This window comes from Biomphalaria glabrata, chromosome 14 (assembly GCF_947242115.1).
Source record: "Biomphalaria glabrata chromosome 14, xgBioGlab47.1, whole genome shotgun sequence".
Taxonomy (NCBI): Eukaryota; Metazoa; Mollusca; class Gastropoda; family Planorbidae; genus Biomphalaria; species Biomphalaria glabrata.
In genome coordinates this window covers 23874563-23890706 of record NC_074724.1, presented here as the reverse complement: position 1 = coordinate 23890706, position 16144 = coordinate 23874563, and positions in this window count along the sequence as shown.

Genomic DNA, 16144 nt, shown 5'->3' with positions numbered 1-16144 from the left:
CGCAGTGATAACATTACAAATACAAACACGAGATCTAAAATGACAATTAATCTAAAAAAGTTTTAAACAGATAGGTCTTAATGTTTTTCTTAAAAGTGGTGTAGCATGTTGTCTGTCTGAGATCAATGGGGAGTGAATTCCAAACCTTTGGTCCGTGTACTGAAAAAGCCAGCAGACCGTAGCTTTTGAGGGAGAAACGTGACACCACTAAAAGCGTTGAGTCCATTGAGCACAGGGCTCTCTGGGGGGCATATGGAGTGATCAGTTCGCTAAAGTACAAGGGCATCTCATTGTTATATATATACACTGATGACAAAGTGTGGCGACCTTGTAATCGATTCACGCTTTCACAGGAAGCCAATGGAGCGTGCGCAAGAGAGTAGTAGCAGAATTTCGCCTTGTTTTTCTAAGGACTATTTGTGCGGCATTGGTCTGAATACGTTACAGCTTGGCTATTTTGTCATCCACACTGGGTGGGTAGGTCGACACGGACCTTAAATAGGGCTCTAACGATTTTGATGTACAAGTCATCTGATTCTATGGGCGACGGTTAACGAGGGTGTCATCTGGCCATTATCGTCAACCAATGTCAGGTACCCATTACAGTTGGGTGGACTCAGGGTCGTCCTAAGAATCCCGAACTTTAAAATCCCAGCCTTCACCGAGATTCGAATCCAAGACGCCCCCCCCCCCCAACTGTTCGAAAGCCAATCGCTTTAGCATTTAGACACCACGACCCGAATGTTATATCAATAGTGTTATTAATATCACAACTTTATTTGATGAAGGTTTTATAAAGAATGACCTAAAGTATTGCGTGGGACAATAAAAATGATTTTTGTTATAGGTTTATAACATTGAAGTTTTTTGTCTAGTTAATAGGAGCATTCACCAACAGATGACCTGAGAAACACTCAGTACTCCGTGCTAATTCAGGTTTGGGTTTGATTTTGTTTCTCCCGTATTAGTGGGATTCCCGCCAGTCGAGGGAGACTGGCCAAAGTCATGGGGGACAGACAATGTTTAGGGCACCTTTTCTAGCCCCTTCCTCATGCTTAGGAGGTAAGCAGCAAAAAGCGGAGAGAAGAAGCAACTGCAGCTGATCAAACCCTCCCATGCCATATATGTGACCGGCTTTTTAAAGCGAGAATTGGACTCTACAGTCTCCTTCGAGTCCATAGGAAATGAGAAATGTGCTCATCTTCGACCACGAAGGAGGAGATCTATCTATCTATATCTATATCTATATCTATCTCTCTCTCTCTCTCTATATATATATATATATATATATAGATAGATAGATAGATAGATAGATAGATAGATAGATAGATAGATAGATAGATAGATAGATAGATAGATAGATAGATAGATATAGATATAGATATATATAGAAATAGATATAGATATATACTTCGTGCTAATGCAAGAATTGAAAATTTAAACTATGTAACATGGTTAAATCAAAATAATGGCAATGAAACAGGTTACCTGATTTAGCCAGTAATACCAATGACAATAGCAGAGTTTAAGTCTCTAAATGTACGACAAGAATTACACTTGAATGTGCCTAGGACGTAGTGAGGTCTTCGAACAGTTTTTATTGGCATGTCAATGTAACCTGGAGACATAAGAGCTAATTGTATTTAGAAATACGATGCAGGCCTATTTTGATATTAACATGAAGTGTTATGATAATTAATTCCACTTCAGCCTTGTGGTTGTTTTGCTTTTTTTATTTTTCAGCTGTAATTGATTGGTTTTATAATTTGTATTGGCATGTACTCAATAATATAACTATATCCATGTTATGATAACAAATGCAATTTCAATTTTTTTTTGGTCCTTCAAATGATTATTTTTCTTCCCATGTATTTCTAGAGGTCATGGCGTAGAGGCCATTCACTTTTCTTACATTTAGGGGTTAATTATTTATAACCCTAACCTTGATTACAATAACGTCAAAGAAAGGCGAGACTGCTCAGCGTATCATACGGACAAGGACACTCTTGTAGCCAGAGAAACCATCAGATATTTATTTAATCTGAACATCTACTGATGTCTATCAATTACAAAAGTAAAGCAGCAAAAATTGACGAAACAAATACTGATTGTGTTTCTTTTAACATTGAGGTTGATAAATTATTTAAAGGGGCGGTAATAAATTATGACCAATATATTGTGTTATGACTTGTATTTATTTTTCATTCTTACTTCCCTTTCTTTTCTTTCACATCTCAATGTGATGATTTTAGTTGTCCTGGGAAGTTTTATTTATTATCTGTGAGTGACAATATAGATCTATCGATATACAGATGTAGTCAGTGGTTTAGGAGTTTTATATCTATAAGAAGGAAAGAACCAGTAAGTAATTAATAAACGAGAGAGAGAGAGAGAGAGAGAGAGAGAGATAAAGGTCAGAAGAAGTCTTTAAAGATTTGTTGAATAGCCGAGGTCCTCTACAAAGGTGCGGTGCTAAAAGTTACACGAGGACGTCCCTGTTTGTGTTTCTTTATATCTATATCTTTCTATCTTTCAAACAGTGGCGTCACTGGGGGGGTGCTTGGGGTGCGTGCCGCAAAGGGTGACACACAAAAAGGGGCTGACACTAAAGTAGTAAAAATAATTGTCAGTGGCTGAATACCCAAAGACGATTAAACACAATTAATATGTAGATGTATATTGCTTATATTTTTTTTATTTTAAATAATTTTAATTAGAACTCCATCACATTTTTTTAGCTCAGTACCAGCTGCATGGAAAAAACGTTCTCTTTAATGCTAGTAAAAAGCATCTTTAGATCAGCAGGCCAGCCAATAGTCGGTGCTTATCAAATAGAGTCTTCAAACATAAGGCCAGCCAATAGTCGGTGTTTATCTAATAAAGACAGTCTTCAGGTCTTAGGTATACCCAAACTATCAAGAGGCATATGAAGAATATTCAATATCTTTGAAACATGTAACTCATCGACTGTTGCTCTTGGAATAACTAATTGACTGGGAAGTCATTAATTTCATTGGCGTAAAAAAAAAAAAGGAGTGACATCTTGAACAGGTTGCTTGATATCAAATTGTTTCTAGCAAATCAGAATTTGGGGACCATCAGAAAAGCAATTTTTCAAAGCTTATATAAACTCACTATGTCCGTCTGTCTGTGTGTCTGTCTGGCCAAAAGTTTTTAGACGTTATTTCTCCGACACCCAATCTCGGATCAAGCTGTAATTTTGCACAATTATTTCTTTTACCTGACAGCACAAGAATCAATAAAAAAAAAATAACGAGCTGTAATAAATTGCTTGGTGCCCAAACAGTCCAACAGATTAAGGGATAGGTAAAGGTAAAGGTAAAAAAATAAATTATTTTGTTTGGTATCTCAAACAAGTGAAAGAAATAGTACTGAAGTGGTGGTATAAACTGAATATTAGGCTGCCGTCTTAGGCTTACTGAACGCAAACTTGAAATAGAAACAATAGTTTCTTCGCTAGCAGAGTGGTTACCGCGGCTTGAGAAGCCTTCTCGGGCTTTAGCCCACAAGTCCAAATTTAGGTCGTGTCACCTACTCTAGTGACGCCACTGCCTACAAAACTAATACGACGCTCAGTCACAATCTCATTCAGTGGTGGAGTGTCTTTTCTTTGTTTATGACTCGATCTGTGTAAGTCACTTTAAATATCCATCTTAGCCACTTCTGCCAAGCCAGGTTGCATGGGTGGAGGTTAGTTGAATGTTGGATGATAAGAGCAAGAAAAATAATTCAACAAGAAATGCATAAAATTACTCTTTTTTTCAAGAATAGACAATACAACCTTAATACAACTTGTAGAGCGATTTCTTGTATCTTAATAACTAATGAATCTTAGATTAAAAAGTAATGAAAATTTTTTTTACCCCGTTCAATTCCCCCCCCCCCTTTTTTTTTTCAAAAAAGAATCCTGGTTAAGCGAATGTATAGATCTACTACACTTTATATAATAATACAAGGATAGTCTGTTAAATATACAATTAGAAGAAGATGCACACAATTTTACTGAACGTTCAACTCTTCAACGAATTGCCAAAATATCGAAAGACAAGAGAGTCGTATATCATAATAATTTTCTAGTTCTCTAGCCAAATTTAAATTCTTCTTTTTAAATATATTTTTTTAGGAAGAATCAAGTAATATAAAAAAAAAGTGTAACAAAACTTAATTCCTATTTTATGATGCTGAGGCTGGCTTATACTTTCTCAATCTTCTTATTTCTTGTAATGCTTGTGAGCTTTGTACAGCCAGGTTCTACTCTAAACAACCTATTGATTTATTCAACTTTTTACTAAATACAAAGATATATTCGAGCAGAGTTCGGTAATTCCCACTAAAATAGTGTTCCAAATACCCTAATTTAAAGTTGAAAAGATTAGATTTTGAAAAAAAAATATAATCGGTCAAACCAGAGTTTTATTAATAGATTATCTAATCTTTGCTTATATTTGTACGCTTTAAGTAAATATAATCTAAATAACATATAAACTTAGATCATAAGTTATATATTTAAAATTCTAAATCTAGATCTTTTCTAGAGTTACTAGCCAGATGTAGTTCACACTGGTACAGGGAGAGAACGTGGCCGTGAACGGGTTCGATACTCCGGTACGGCAGTGGATCTTATTTTTTTATTTTTTTTTTTAATTTTCTGTAAACGCAGCATAGAAAGGAAATATCTTCCCAAAATGTATAGTAAAGTATTTTGTGCAGTGGCGTGCCTTCCGTGTACACATAATTTTATGGATAGTAATTTGAGAAGTGGCGAGTCTTCCGTGTACACAGGAAGCTAAGTTGAATTCTCCCCCCCCCCCCCCTTAACCTAAACAATTATAAAAAGCTTCAAATATTTTTTTTGTTTTCAACGGCCCTCGTATGATGTCTACAACATCTACACTAAAGATCGACAAGTACTCAAATGGAAACTTTACTTTATTGAAAAGCTTATTTCTACTTTTAATAAACAAATGTTCTCTAAGCAGAAATCTGATTATCGATAATAGGATGTTCATTTTTTTTAATTAAAACAATAACAAAACATCTAAAATCGCTCTTGTGGTATATTACATTTAGTTTTCTTGCCAAAGGTCTACAAGTCTCTTTATAGATTGTAAGTTATTCAGTTTGTTTTCATGTTAAAAGTAACGCCAAATAATTCTTTGAAATTCTTGTACTTTAAATAATTAAAAAAAAATCGGCTTTAATATTCCTTGCTAATTGGCGGATCCGATGGGGGCAGCCTCTGAGTTTGTGTTTTAACACAAGCTCTCTTGTAATCTAGTACCTTAAGTTAATGAAGGAGAATATAAAAAATTTTTTTTTCATGCTTATTTTAGAAATAATTTGCAGAACAATTTTTTCTTCTCATCAACAACTATCTGTTATTGATTTCGATGGATCGAACATCAGCCATTCTCTATGAAGGTTTGATATGAAACGTGTTTCAATTTTGTCAATACTTGATGTTGGCAAAGCTTGGGCTCATCAATAGTTGGCTTGTTGTTTCTTTAATGAATTGAATGACATTATATAAACAACTTTTGTTTCTTCTAAATCTCAAGTGGTTTGAACGATGACAACAACAAAAAGAATGTCAAAACGCCCCAAACATGTATGGGGTCAGGACTGGGGTGACAACACGAGGCAAAGCTTTAAGCTCCATGACATAATCTTGTTAGGTGCCCATTTGGGCATTGTTGACAATAATCATATTCACAATAACAATTTCATTTACATAGTTTTTCTAACCACCAAAATGTAGGCTCAAGGCGCTATAAGAACATACCTAGGTTTAGACTCTCGACATACAAGTCAGAACGTTTGTAATCATCTAAAACTGGTGACCGTGTCCTGGGAATGTTTGTGTAGTTTGCTTTAATTTTATATTGAAGAGATGGTTTTTAGCTACAAAACCCGCTGAAAGGGTTTTAAACTCAAAACCCTCTGACGGGGGTTTTAACTTAAGGCCCTCTGGAGGGGGGGGGTTAAGCACAAGAACTCTCTTGGCTACCCTAATAGTATCTGGTATCTGTTGTATACTTTAGTCTTGTATTGAAAAGGGGGTATTTATCCAAAAAAACAAAATTCGGAGGGGGTTTTACACTCTCAAAATCCTCCTTGACTACGCTCATGGAATTTGGTGACTGCCGTTTGTATTATTTGTTGTTTTATATAAGAGGGGGTTTTAAACTCAAAACCCCCTTTTGTGCGCTGGTGCAAGTGATGGTCTTTTCTATCTTAAAAAGCTAAGGAAGTTTAACATCGACAAAACAATAATTAAACTTTTTTATACAGCAACCATCAGCAGTCTAATTAACTTTGCCATCACCTGCTGGTATGGTAATACTTCACTTGCACAAAGACTTAGAGTCTTAGACTAAATAGACTAATTAATAAAGCACCTTATATCACTCCAACACAGCTACCATCTCTAGAAGAGCTTTTCCGTGAAAGATGCCTTTTGAAAACACTCACGATTCGTAAAGATAACCTGCACCCATTAAACAACTGTTACATAAGATCTGAACGACGTGGTCGTCTCCTTTCCATTAGAACTAAAACAGAAAGATTTTTAAAATCCTTCATCGCACTGTCGGTCAGAGTGTTACAAGATCATCTGTCGTCATCGAGAAGTTCATAGAAGTCTAATTCATAAAGCGCTGGTTGTGAATGTGTATGTGTTTCATGTGTGAATGTTGTTCGTATTTGCATCTATAATGTTACTGTTACAGTAGTTACGCTGAGGTTGTCAATTGTTGTCAAACTGAATTTCCATTTGATTGGATCAATAAAAATTATCTTATCTGATCTTATCTTTAACATTAAAATCTTACCTAAAATAAACAAAATCAAAGAAAAAATCAATCATAAAAATACACGCCAACTCTACGGGGGCGGGGGTATTTTATTCCGGGGGGGGGTGAACCTCTACATAATCTGCCCTATACATCTTAAGATCTGAAAGTGGAATCACTTTACTTTACTGGGACAAAAAAAAGTAAAGTTCCCCTTTCAGATCTTGTGGTCTATAAGGCAGATCTGTTATGTAATGATATCTGTTTAGATCTGGGTGGAATCAGAGGCGCCCAAAGATCTCGAAAATAAAATCCCAGTCTTTACCAGGATTGAAACCGGGGGTTTCGGTTTGGAAGTCAAGCACTTTACCGCTCAGCCACTGCGCCTCTTATACTGGGACAACATGGATATACGTGTGGAAAATAAATTGTATGTCCCTGAAAGCCACAAATTGTGGAATGTCGCGTCATGTTATCACTTTTACTTTTAAGGCTTCCCAAACATCATTTAATTCCATGACACGAAATTGTCTGAGCTGTATCCCTCGAGTTTAATACGAAGAGTTTTGAACTCAATTTGTCATATTCTTGAAATACACTAAGTTCAATTACAAGAATTTTTTGTATTTAGATTTATTTGTATTGTTGGCAGCCAGGTCTGAATTAAGTTCTAACTGATTCATATAGTATTTTAAAACAAAAAAGAAAAATTAATATGAACCACAAATACAGTTAATTTTTATGTAATGTTTCATTTATAACAATGAAAATTGTTTCAAACGTGATGTCTGAATGTTTAGTTTTGAAAATGTATTTATGTATGGTACTTTTTGAAGCACTCCCGAGGGTTAAATTCAGGGTGATGTTACTGACTAACATTGTAAGTTTCACAGTAGAATATTGTCTTACAGCTACTGTCAGGTGTTTTTCTGTTAGTACAAACACTGCAGTCTTTAGTCTTTCTGTTTTGTAAAGTTAGGTATGAAATGCTGTTTTTTGTTATTGTCTGGTCGATCCTCCCCCACCCCCCTGCACTGCCTCTGATGCTGTGAAAAACTATCTTGGTTGATGTATTTTTTTCATAGACATAAATAAATATAGATTGGCCGATATAAGAGTTTTATGAAACGAAAATTTGTGACTTGCAATTTTTGTGTACTTTATTATACAGCATTTATGAGCAGTATAAAAGTTAAGTATTCATATCTATTTCAGCCGTAACCTATATAAGTATTACAATATTTTCACTTGTGTTTTTTTTTTAATCACTAAAACTGAAGATCATGCAACTTTTCAGAATTCGGAAATCCGACAACAATAGATGTACATGTTTTGAAGTTACATGAAGTTATTTCCTTTTGCCAGTCTATATTTATTCATGTCTATGATTTTATTATTTTTTGGAATAACTGGCTATTACAATGTAACAATTATCATTTACTTTCTGCTGTATAAGATAGTAATTTAAAATTTAGGAATTAGAAAGCGGAACGAAAAGTTTAATATTCAACTTAAATTCGGTCCTCATTATTGGACTGGATAGGGTTAAACAGACAACAAATGGCTCTGAATATATAACTCATGGATGGTATGTGGCTCTCATTCCTGTGTGGCAATATGTCAGTCTGGTTATTGTTTTATCACCACAGAACACTCTCCCAAATACTCCTCTGCCACGAAAGTCCACAAATGGAATCGGACCAGGGCACAGACATTAGGCTTTGTATGCGTGAAATTACGCACTACAAAAACCAATATTAAAAGCCTATAATCAATCATAATAATGAGGCTAATCGTGGAAAGAAATGAAGATCAAATTACTTTCATTAGCATCGAGATGGTTTGTTGTCTTAGAATTGAAATAGCACGTCTGTCTGGTCATGGGGAATGCGCTCTGAACTGTCGTTCGGATGTCTCAGCTCTAGGGTCCAGGGTTCATATCCTGTCCACTGCCATCCCCCGTCGTCCTGCTGGAGGTTTGGATTAGGAAGTAAATTATCTTCAACTCTGAAGGATAATCCGAAACATAAGCTCAAACGTTTTGTTGTTGTTTTTTTTTTTTTTTGGGGGGGGGGGGATTAGTTTAATTAACTCAACTTTTACTATAATTTATAAAGTCATTGTTCCCACATGTTTTTTCTAGAATACATTTATTAAATTCTTGCTTTATATTAAACTTTGTATACAGTCCAATCAAATAGATTACGATACTGAATTATATCCCTGGTATATATTAAAATATTAGTAGTAGTCGAGGTAAAGAATTTTTTTAAGAAGGCTGGTCAAAATAATAAACATTTATAGATTTTATCCCGAACTTATTAAAAAATAATTTTTATTGAGCTATCGATTAGTTCTAAATGTAAATGTTTTGTCATTTAATAAGTGGATGATTCAGAATAGGATTATTATTAGGAATAAATACATAAAGGATTCAGTATTTAATTAAACGTGTCAATTTAATTTCTTTTCATCACTGGATAGTTGAAACGAATACCTATCAACATACATTATTCTTAGGGCAGAATTCAAGAAGAGTAAGACATATTATAGAATCAGAATAGAAACATAGTTTCCTATGTTCCACTCGGAGTCGGCTTTAGCAGAAACAGGAAAGTATTGACACAAAGGTTTTTAAATTTTGTTAAACAAAAAGGAAACAAAAAAGTTGTGCAGAAGTGTAATGTTTAATTTCATGGGCAACTATTGGGGTTAACACCTTTGTTAACATTGAACAAAGAATGACAATCACCTTGACAACTGATGGTGAAGTGGGGAGGTAAGGTCTACGTCTTCATAGTGAGTAGAGCTTAAACCGTCACACGTAGATCCAATACAATAAGCTACAAATCGTAAGTACTAGAGAAGTATTTCTCAAAAGTAAGTGTTATTGTGAATTGTAATTTGATTTTATGTGCAACAATTTTCCTAATGTATTCTATTTATTCACTTTGAAAGAATCATTACGGTCATCTCCAGACTTTCGGGTGTACTAACTTTGCAATCACACATTTCTACAAAGCTAAAAGCGCATTTCTTTAAAAATTATTTTGTCTTTGCGCCATTAAAAAAAGATATACGAAGTAAAGAATGCTCAGGGCTTTAATTTTAGCGTGGCGGAATAGAATGGTGGACAGTTAATACAAATTAAAGAAAGCATATATAAACATAGTGAGATTTAACAGATACGTAGCCATATTCCACACAAAACAGGACGCTTTGACGCAGCAGTTTTGGCGCAAGTTCTCTCTACTGGCACTGTTTTGTATACCAACGAAATCAAGAACGATAATATAAAGAAGTATTCTTTGTTCTCTGCACCTTTCTTGTAGCCTGTGAAGGGAGAGAAACCTGTCAATTGAAGTGTGGAAGCCAGATTAGAAGTCTGGATAGACGTAAGAAAGAAAGTAGCCATTACATCAAAATTTAGATGTAAAATGTAAAATACAGGGCCCCGCATTTTCATAGGCCCCGCGCTAATTCTAGGTGTAAATTATTAAATTAAAAGATTTTAACTTATTATTAAAGGGTACCTGAATTTTCCTGAAATTGCAAAATATACGAAAAAGTCATGAAAATCTCCTGAAAATTTAAATATTTTTTGAAAACTCAGGCAAATCTCCTTAAAAACAGACAAAAATGTCATTTCGGGGTGATTTTGTCCTTAGTAAAGTATGGATAAAATGCAAAGACGAATTTATTTTCTATTACAAAATCTAAATTTTCACATATTATCCTTATCCCTGCCCAAACTGGGCCCCGCGCAATCCGTTTCGCAATCTGTAGGCCCTGGTAAAATACCAATATCTTTTCCAGACTGTCTAGTTTCTGAGATGTACATGGGACTGGGGACGGACAAACCACAAAAAAACTTTGAGCGACTTTTCCCTTTAAAAAATGAAAGTCACCAATATTGAGTGGTAATGCATCGATTATTTTGATTCAATCATGTTATTACTTTTTAAAGACTCAAAAATTAACAAAACATTTGTACATGCAATTTTAAATAGGTTTGTCGTCCAAAATATTTAAATTTTTTTAGCGAACGACCTAACTCTTTGCCTGTTTGTTTGAGTGCGATTGTTTGTCAAGATGCGTTTGTGCGTGATCATTGTCACGGGTCATTCGACGCCAATTTAGTACATTTTCCTAATAAAGCAGAATCAATTAATAATGACTAATTGATTAATTAGCTAATTGTTTTTTTAACTGATTCATGTGCTTTCTAGACAATAAACAAATGTTTGAAAATTCAACTTAATCCCAGAATAGGAAGTTGGAGAAATGACATATATAGGCTTCCTATGAGCTCTGTAAAGGTAAACTAGAGCTGGATTTTATACGTGTTTTCAGTTTGCTAAGTGCAAGTAGAGATCGAGCTAAAATGAGACGAGACTTTATATTCTAGCTAAAGGTATAATTTATGTGTCTATTTATTAATGTATTGTTTTCTTGGTATAAAGGTCATCTAGAGACTGACCTGTTGGAAATGAGCTTCGTTACTTTTCTCATTGGTACCTTCACCTTATTTCTAACAGGTTAGTCCAAGTGAAGCCAAATTTAGATTTAGTTATTTTTTACTTTGATAAATTATAACCGTTAAACTAGAGTTTTCCCCAATGTGGCCAACGAGCTAGTAATTCTTTTCTCAACGATATACATCAACTGTTAAATTTCTAGGAGAATAGTTACAAGCGTTTTTGAGATCAGCTGTCCAGGTTCCTAGAGGAGTGACTCGAATAGGGGTATTGCTAAAAATTCAACAAGATAATTATAAAACCGAAAAGTGCTAATTATAATTACAATTATAGAGTTATCATAATAAGGATAATCCTCGGAAATGTTGTTATAAAAAATTAATAGTAGTTCAATTGCAGGTACACAATAATAAAAAACTTTACAGTTATATTGCAAGTATTATTATATAATCCCTCTCCAAGCAAAATAATTTCTATATCTTTCAATTGTATTTTCTATTTGAAGTTGACAGCTTTGTCGCAAATTGCCCCCTATCGTCTGGATCTGTGAATGTCAATGGAACATGTTTTACGCTGTTCCCGCCACTTTTGAATTGGACGGAAGCTAAGGTACATTCAAAACACAATAGCTTTAAATATGGGATTTTTTTTTCTGAGGCTTGGATGTCGAACAAATTTCTTGTTTATTATTATGGCATTCTGCAATTTGACATTTTCTGAAGATTTTCGTTTCAAAGATGGTGCACTTTTACTTCATATGGTTGATGAAATTAACATAATATGGCGTTGTCAGCACTTGAAATTTAGAGCGTTATTTATTTTTCAATCAAAAGATTAATGATTTAAATTTGGTTCTTAATCATTACATATACTTGAAAAAAAAAAGATCTACCAAAAAGTAAATTACACAAGAAAAACAAATAGTCATAAACAAAAGACATCACGTATTGGCTTCTCTTACGTTTATAAAATTTTCTGGAAAGTAGAGTTTTAATGCCCGGTCGTTGACTTGTACCTCAAATCAACTAAACCGATGTAGATGTGTGTAGTGAAATGATACTTGAAACATATAGCTCGCTACAAAGAAACGTCTGTCCTCGCGTCTCTAGCGTGTCTTCTATTCTTCATCTTTCATACTTTTATTAACTTGAACTACGACAGACTGCCCAACAATTTTATCAGAATTCCTTTAGCCTCCACAACCAACCCATCCGCCCTTTTCTTAAAGCAAGATTAGGGCGAGAAGACCTTCTTTCATACCTCCAGGTTAGGGCCTACCCACTTGGGATACTACTCTCTAGGGTGACGTCGGATCAATTATAACATTTGATCTAAACTCCGACTGTGCAAATTTCATGAGCGCTCTCCCCCAAACACCCACTATCCAAGCTCCAGCAGAGGCAGATCAAAACGAGTCAAGCCTTACGCAAATAAAGCCCGTTTTGGAAAACTCCAAGCGTGTGAAATCCAATAAACACCACCTGAAAATCTACACTGATCCTGTCCATTATTTTATAGACTAGAGGTTAAATGGGACCAATCAGTTTTATTTTACAAAGCTGTTTCTACTCTGTCTGGATAAAATCTTATACACGTTATGTCTCTCACTTTCCTTTCTCGAATCAACATGAAACTTTGCACAATCATTCATTGCCTCCAACAAAACATAAATCAACCGAAAAAATTTACCAATTATTTTATCAACTAGTCATAATTAATTTCTCTATTTTTTATATACAGACAGTGTTACCAAAGTTAAGATAAGCCTTGAGTAGAGAATTTTGTCGACGACTAAAAATTTGAAACTAGCCATTGACAACTATAAAAACCTTCTAATTTTATAAGCACTTTTTTAGCTGAGGGGCTAGTGTACCGGCTGGAAGACGGTTGAGCCACCAGTTCAAAGTCAAGTTGAAAAGATTTTTTTTTAATTGCGTTTGAAAAGCTATCACGGAAACGTTCTCCCAGATACACTCTCCTAGCCCACCCCTTCCCAACTGGTCCAGGCAAGTGATAGGATCATACTCTATTGAGAAATTTAAAAATCATGAAATTAGCGCTTAACAAAAACAATTGGTAAAAATATTTCCAATCGCACAGATTTATGACTGTTAGTCCAGATCTATTACAAATTAGATATATGATTCATTCAAAACAATTGATACAATTACTGTTAATAAAAGCTTTTATTTATATTAAACCTATTTAACTGATCTGTGTAAGGGAGAGAGAATTAATCATTAAATAATTGTATGCAGTAGAATAAAAAAAGACAATCAATCTGAGCTATAGATGTATGTTCACACGTATTTTATTATTCCTACAAAGCTGATATCAACTCACTCTGTCTGTCTGGTAAAATGTTTGTACACGTTATTTCTCCCACACCCAGTCTCGGATCAAATTGAAAGTTTGCACATTTATTACTAGTAAATTGACAAAATAAGAATCAATTAAAAACAAGATTCCAAAGAGAGTTTGTGTTATCGCACAAACTCAGAGGCGGCTCCCTACGGATCCCTGTGGGATCCGCCTATTAGCAAGGAATATTCAAGACGTGATTTTGTTTTGATTGTCAAAAGTAATAATGCTTCAAAGATTCATTTACCGTTGTAAATTTCTTTTTCTGTAAAATGTTTCACATGTTTCGGATGTTCCCTCAAAGTTAAAGATAATTTACTTCCTTGTCCAAACCCTCCCACTGGACGACGGGGGATTGCAGCGAGCAGGGTATGAACCCGGGACCGTCGAGATAATCAGTCCAGCACGCTAACCAAACGACCAGGAATAGCTGTCAACTTAATAACAAACTAATAGCCTATTATTGATAAAGTGATATATTACATATTACGGCATGACCTGTGCCGGATATGTACAATATGTCAGACGTACGATTTTAGATAATTTTTTGGCATTGATTTGTAATTGACAAAAATAGAAAAGAACAGGTATCGAGCTTGTACTTCGTCAACGTCTGCTCGATGTCCCAGCACAGTAACCAACAGAGCTATTGGCATTTTCATTTATCTTATCTTATCTTCTATAATACAGACGTTACTTCAAAAAAGAAGATGATTACGTCCTACGCGTCATGCATTTAGTCATGCATATTAACCAATGACTTAAATTCTGCCAAGTCACTGGTTTTCCTGGCTAGCTCAGGCAACCCATTCCATGCTCTAATAGCACTAGGGGAGAAGAAGTATTTGTACAAATTTGTCCTAGCATATAGGACGAGGAATGTGCCTTTATCTAAGGGTCTTTCTGAGTATTTTATTAAATTTTGTTTTTGTATTTGAATTTAAATTAAATTAATTTAATTTAAATGGAACTATAATGAGGATGTAAATCTACCTAAAATAAACTTCTGATTTTGCACTCTTTAGATCTATATCTACTAGATCTAGATATAAAATATGAATTTGGAATAATGTAGATGTAACTTAGATAAGATTTATGTAAAAAAAAAAAGGCCTAGATAATCTATCAAAAGACTGAATGCAATATTAAATTTACAAATTCTACATTAGTTTTTGTATTTTATAACATTGCTATATTAATCTAGACATTTAAAAAAATCTTCACTTTATGTCTAGAAATTGAAATTATAGATCTTGATCTAATCTATATCTTTCTAAACAAGACCTAGAAATTCTAGATTAGAAATTCTAGATCTAGAATCTACAATGATTTTAATTAAAATATAAATCTAGATCTAGTTTTAAAAATCTAGATCTAGTGTAAAAAAAATCTAGATATTGTGTAAGAAATCTCGTTTAAGAAATCTTGATCTAGTGTAAAAAAATCTAGATCTAGTGTAAAAAATCTAGATCTAAATCTAGCTATTATGTCTTTTTTTAAATACGAGTCAGATACTTTAATTTTCTCACAAATCGTCACCAAAATTGTTCTGAATTTTATATGAAAAATCTACTTACGCAAATAACTATTTGAAATCCCTCTTTTAATAAATAAAACAAATAACTTTCTTCTCATTTCGAAAATCAGTTGTTCCGGATTTTTATGAAAAACATTTTAACTCAATTTATGTAAAATCGTACTTCTGTCTTACAATACATTTAATTTTCTAGCTAAAACGTTACAAAATCTAATTATCGTTAAGATTATGTTCCGATTTTTAAGTAAAACAACTTCCTAACACCAAATTATGGTAAGAAAATCTGTCTACAAGGATATGGTACATCTAATTATCATGCCTGACTATTTCAAAAATTTAATTAACAGTATTAGATTTATCCGGAATTCTCTTTTTCTCTCACTATATATTTAAAAATCCGGAACAATCTATTATAGATACTTAAAACTATTGAGATGTTTCGAAAGGGAAATTAAAGGTTAATCAAATTTTCAATACTTTTTAGTCTTTTTTTTCGACACTAACACGACAGACAGACAGATTGACAGTCAAAATGCACAAAAGGCGATTTTAATCCTTATGTATATTAGGATAATATACATACATACATATATAAATGAAATGCTTTTTGAACTCAGTGCAACAATGTCTATGCACCCTCGATAACTCTCTCGAGTTAATAAAGACATTTTTGGTCTTTGGTTTTTTCCTTTGACGCCATATTGAATGAATTCCTTAAATGTAATGCTAAAAAAACAAACTCGGAGCACCAATTTCTGTGCACCCTTGTTAACTCTCTCGTGTTAATAAAGACATGTTTGGTCTAACTAGCCCATTGTGACGTAGTGGAATGTTTTCCCTTCGACGTCAAATGAATTTTTAAAATGATATGCTAAAAAAACCTCGGTGCACCAATGTCTATGAACCCTTGAAAACTTGCTCGTATTGAGAAGGGAATTTTTTAGTCTAACTAAGCC